Here is a 6072-nt window from a genome sequence, read left to right on the forward strand (position 1 = left end):
AAATTCTGCTTGCTTTTTAATAGAAATTAACTAAAAAAAAGAAAAAATTACATATTCTTCTTGTATGCTCAAGGAAAACATGACATTTTTATATACTAGTTCGAGAAATTCCTACGATCCACTTTGTAAGAAATTTATATCCTTTGTAAAATAACCTACGAATTATAGAGGACGGTAATGTCCAATTCACATTCCAAAATAAAATTTCATAAGTGTCATAATCACACAAAAATATTTAACAATAAATCAGGAGCTAAATTGTGCATGTGAACTTTGACATTCCAAAATACATTGCATCTTAAGGTAAATGACACATTCTAAGTCATCACCTAATTATTATTATTATTATTATTATTATTATTAAAATCATCACCTAATTTAACCAAGTCTTAGGATTAGTTAAAAAATGACCTACCAAGGTTTAATTTATGAAATCGAATGTGTTTCAGCTTTGTTGCCGAGTCATGGGGAGCAACCTATAAGATGGATTAAAATATCTTGATACTATGTATGAAAATAATATCAACTCATTGAATACAAGTAGATGAAAAGAACCGCCAAAATAGCTAGGCCTACCATCGGATCAGTACGCAGTTCCTTTAGAGATCCCCTCGGACAAATTAGAAACAAGAGCATAGTTGTTGCTCTCGTAGCATGCAGTCATGAATGTTGCCAAAGTCACACGATCCGCATTACGGTCCTTAATAATCTATAAAAGAACAATGCTGCTATGCCCACTTTCCCCTCACTACAAAGCTTCCTGTCCAAGGTCTTAACCATCTAGATCTAGAGCCTTTTGTCTAGCCTTTCTAATATGATCATGGCAGTAGCAGAATCGTCTATTTTGCAATACTCATAAGCCAAGGTCAGCAGAGTAACTTCACATGGGGATAGCCCCTTGTCTATCATGGTGTCATTTAACCGGTGGGCGTCATCCAACTTAGACCGTTTGCAAAACCCACTTATAAGAGCACCATATGTAATATTGTCCGGTGTACAGCCATGATCGTTCGTCCTATGAAAACACTTTACAGCCGAGTTAACATTTCCAACCCTACAGTACCCACATATCATGGATGTATACATCCGCTTAGTTGAAACTAGGCCTAGCATTACAACTTCTTCAAAAAGCTTCTCACTCTCTTTCAATCTCTTTTGCCTACAAAAGGCAGCAATCAATGTGGTTTGAATGCCACCATTGACCATCTTGTTGAAAAACACCAAGGTGTGCATGGTATCCGCCCGTTTACAGTGCTAAGATATGAGGATAGGATACACGACTCTATCCGCTCACAATCCACAACGAAAACCCTTCTTAAGCAATTTATAAGCCTCATGGACCCTTCCCCTTTTGCGAAGGCCATCAATAATTGCATTATATGTACAGATATTAGGTGTGAAACCTTCACTATTCATTACTTTAATCAACTCATACGCTCTTCCGAAAGTACCTGCTTTACAGTGCCCATCAATGAGAGTAGTATATGTGTTAGTGTTGGGGACCAATCCCTGTTCTTTCATTCTGGTTAATAACATCCCAGCACGGTTGAACTTGCGCTCTTTGCAATACCCACTAATCATGGTTGTATATGTATGAACATTTGGCTTGTAATTGTCACTCCGGACAACTTTCAGAAATAGTGTAAAAGCCTTCTCAGTCCATCCCTTCTTGGAGAGCCCATCAATCAATGCTGTATGAGTATACACATTTGGTTTCCAACCTTCCCTAACCATTTCCTCCAACATATCAAATGCTTGCTTAATGCTGCCCCTCTTGCACAACCCATGAATCAAGGACGTAAAATTAATCACAATTGGTATCAAACCCATCTCAATCATCTTATCAAAATACCAACAAGCTCTATTCACAAAACCCTTCTAAGAAAATGCACTGATAACTAAAGTAAAAGTTGCATTATCTAGAACAAAGCCTCTCTTAAGCATTTCACTCAACCACCTATCTGCTTCCAAAATTCTGCCCATCCTACAATAACCAATAACCATCAACTTATAACTGCAATGATCAGGAGACACCCCTCTCACACACATTTCCTTGAACATGTTCTCGACATATTCAACCAGACCTATTACACACCCAATGTGAATCACACAATTTAAAGTGCAAGTACTTGGTGCCAAACCTTGATTTTGCATCGCAATAGCCATGTCAACTGCCTCCCTTAACCTCCCAATCTCAGCGAAACACCATACCATACACTGCATCACTTCATGAGCCCTCACATATTCCCATTACCAATCAATGATGTGGCGCATACTATATAAAGCCGCATAAAATGGCAAAACTTGGCAAATCCAATTACCTAGTAAAAGAAACTCAATGCCACCATTGACCCTGCCTCAGCGGCTAGTGAAGCAACGGCTGTAATGGCCTGTTCTTGTGTCAACAAATCGGCATCCTGCAGAAGATTGAGCTTGGGAGGCGATATTCTCACATGTTGGTGGTAGAAAGAGTCACAGACCAATGAACAGATTACTCTGACAAGAGAATTGGATTGTGCGGATAATGATGGCGATGAAGAAGTGGGAAGTGCTGGAGTGGTGCCAGGGTCATGATCATGGTGGTAGGAACATAGTGCCCTAAAAGGGTTTTTGAAGAAAGAAATGGGGATTGGTATGGCACATCATACACCTCCAGGCCCTGCCACAAATATCAAAAAGGTACTTCAACTTCCAAAGTAAAAAAAAGAGATCAGTCCACAGCATAGCAAGCTTGAAATCTCACAAAAAATTGAATATCTGAGCATCCAGTTTCATTTTTATAAATCTGGAAATTGGAAGAAGCAATACTTTTTTAGTAATGCTACACACTCTCACTTTCCCACACTCATTTCCACACTTCCTCAGGAGGCTTTTAAAATCACTATTAGATTTGGAATAGATCTTTATTGGATTTAAATCCAATGCTGGTTGTAAAAGCTACCTAACAGAGTGTATATGTGGAAGTGTGTGTAGCATTACTCATACTTTTTATATTTTTCAACCACTTTAGATATTTAATGTCTTTCAATGATGTCTGTAGAATTTCCGAAAGGTGGTTATTTGGACCTGAATAGTAGGTGACAACCAATCAAATTAATCTAGGATTCAAAACATTATAAATAATTCTAAACAAACCTATGAGGAAGATTATAAGCAAAGGAAAAGGTGCCACTGGATTTCCTTGGTAGAGTATATATGGATCTATGTTGAAGGGCTGCATGGGGAAGAATTTCGACTGTGGACAGTTTACGTAAGAGAGGAATATGCATAGTGTATTGCAGTTGTATGTGTTGCAGCTACTAGTTTAGTTAGTAGATCACCTTTTACTGTGTAGGTCGGTAGGGTATAATTTGTGAAAGGGTTTTTTTTTTTTTTTTTTTTTTTAATCAGAAATTCAAGCTCGTGACCTCCACTTCATGAAGCGTGGTCCCCAGCTAATTGAGCTACCCCTAATTCTCTCCCTAATAGCTATATCACTCCTCTATAAAATCATGTACACTAATTAATAGCAAACAAGGAAAATACTTCCTCTTCCAAAGTGAACAACTTTGAGAGGAAGTATTTCCTTCCTTCCTATTAATCAGTGCACTTGATTTTATAGTGGAGTGATATAGCTGTTAGGGAGAGAATTGGGGGATTTTACATAAATAAGGAGAGAATCAAAGGGATTTAAATCTATCAGGAAAGTGAACCATAAAATTCAAACTATCAAGGTCAACTCATAATTCGGAATGCAATTCCATTGTGTCTTATGCAGATAATGTGCAGAGAAAGGAAGATTTGGACTTCTGAAGGGGTTCCGCATAATGTAGTTCTGTTTAAATCTTTATTCAAAAAACATACAACGAGATCATATAAAGACATGTAAAAACCCAAAGCAAAGCCAAAGGTACCAAAGTTTCCCACCTCAAGGACAGCAGGTAGACATTGGACGTGGTTGAGCCATTGCCTGTGAACTTTACCGGCAACAAAGACAAGAATAGCAGGAATATATGTCAGTCCACCCTTTCGAATTCGAAACCCAGTTGCAGTGCCAAGACTGACTCGGCGCAAGATCTTGCTGTGAAATGCTCTAATGGTCATTAGCTCAAGCAAAGTGGTAGCTTGCTTGCCCTGTTGGCAACCGCCCCAGAGTTTCAGGCAGCACCCCCTTTTGAAGGTTTCCAAAGTAGTTTGCCCTATCTTCTGCCGCATCATTTAATCTACTTGAAGTACACCAGGAGTAGGCAGCACTGCTCTCGGAATGCTGAGCACCTGACAAAGGGTTGAAGGCAGTAATGGACATGATAAAGGTAGATTAGGATGAATGCAGTAGTTCCTTTCCAAATCTAGAGCTGATTCCTCCGATTGTGTTGATCCTGAGTGATGAAATCTTAAATCCAGTCTGGCCCTTTCCATCTTTCAACTCTCCTACATAATATTCAATGACGTCTTAGAAAAAAACAACCTTATAGTTATGGAACTCCATCAAATTACGAGGTTCAAATTTTAAATTGAGCAATCAAGTCTATCAGAGGATACTTTTGAATTATGCCAACAAATTATACAGTAAAGAAACATGATGACTGTTACACACTAAATTAACAAATATAAAACAAATGGACAACAACAATATAGAACTAAAACAAATGGACACTAATACGAGCTGTGAAAATGAAAATCATAAGTAGACACTTAAAAGGAACCGGGAAGCCAACAACATTTGAGCACGTATGACGTACACAAGAAAGTAAAACATACAATAATCAGCATCTCTACCGTCTTCAAACCTCAAATAGGAAATAAAATTTGTTAAAAGGTACATGAGAAGTGAGCCCGCTACAAAAATGGAAATTTAATAACACAAATGCAAACCCAGATAGGAAAACATATAAATTTCGTCCAGAAATGTAATGAAAGACCGAAGAGTCCAATACTGTGTATAAAGAGGGAAGAAATATTAAACCCAGAATGCAAAACATACCAAATGCGCAGCTATGGCAAAAGAACAGATAGAATATGCGAAAAAAAATGGAAGTTGCTTATTGACAGAACTCACCGGTCAGCAATGGTGGAGCTGTGACGGAGGACTCAAAGCACATTTCTCGCCAAACCCATCATCTACCAGGAATCAAAGAAAGAAATCGACACGCTGCAGAAATGATAGACCGAGAGTGTGAGGGAGAAATACACTTTCGTGGGCTTAATGAATATTGAGCTTTAATTTGGACCCCCTGACCCGAAAGCCTACTAAAATGGAACGTCGGCCTCCAGTTTGGGTCGGGCAGGTTGGCCCATGGACATTTGTTTGAATAGTCCTAATCAAATGTGTTTGTACGATTGTACAAAAAAACAAAACAAAACATCAACTGGCGGCATTAATTGCATCATTTAATGTGACGTTCAAAAGATTAGATGATAGAGTTTATGTGTTGTTTGAATTCTTAAACTCTTTTACTATTATGATTAGGAAATAAAGTTCTAGTATAGCTAGTTTAACTACTTCAACTATAGCTTGGATTCTTGAATTCCTCCTCTATATATATGTATATTCTAAGATCATAAAACAATATCCCTTGTACGTGTTTTGTGAAATTGATTGATTTTAAGGTAAAGAAAGAATGGAGAATTGGAGACGGATTTCTTTGCTTGTTGGATTGAGTTTGGTCCTTTGCTTCTTCCTTACAAAGATTTCAATTGATGGTTCTATCAAGATCCCACGGTTAATTCTCCCTCATCAATCTTTAATTTGTAGTCTTCTTTTCATATATATATATCGGTTTTGTTGTCCGCCTACTCTTTAATTAAGTAAAGAATTTGTAAAATTCTATGACAAGAAAACCACACGTACACACTCTCTCTCATGCATGCATACTACACGTACATATTATTGAGTTATATATTAACCTTTCAAACCTTTCTTTTACTAATAATTAATTAAATTGAGGGATATTTTTGTTTGAAAATTTATTGTTTATATATAATGCAGGAAAATTCTATTGGATGTCAAAGATCAAGAATTTACGGATGTCAAGTTGCATACCCGCCACCGTTAGGTAAATGTATTAATGGCTCCCACATTTTATATATATA

The 6072-nt window shown here is 37.4% G+C and overlaps 1 pseudogene; it reads right to left on the minus strand.

The window, feature by feature from the left end:
• Positions 1-382: 382 nt before the first annotated feature.
• Positions 383-4083, minus strand: LOC132169659 (pentatricopeptide repeat-containing protein At4g19890-like; annotated as a pseudogene).
• Positions 4084-6072: the final 1989 nt, after the last annotated feature.

Source organism: Corylus avellana, chromosome ca2 (assembly GCF_901000735.1).
Source record: "Corylus avellana chromosome ca2, CavTom2PMs-1.0".
NCBI classification, from domain to species: domain Eukaryota; kingdom Viridiplantae; phylum Streptophyta; class Magnoliopsida; order Fagales; family Betulaceae; genus Corylus; species Corylus avellana.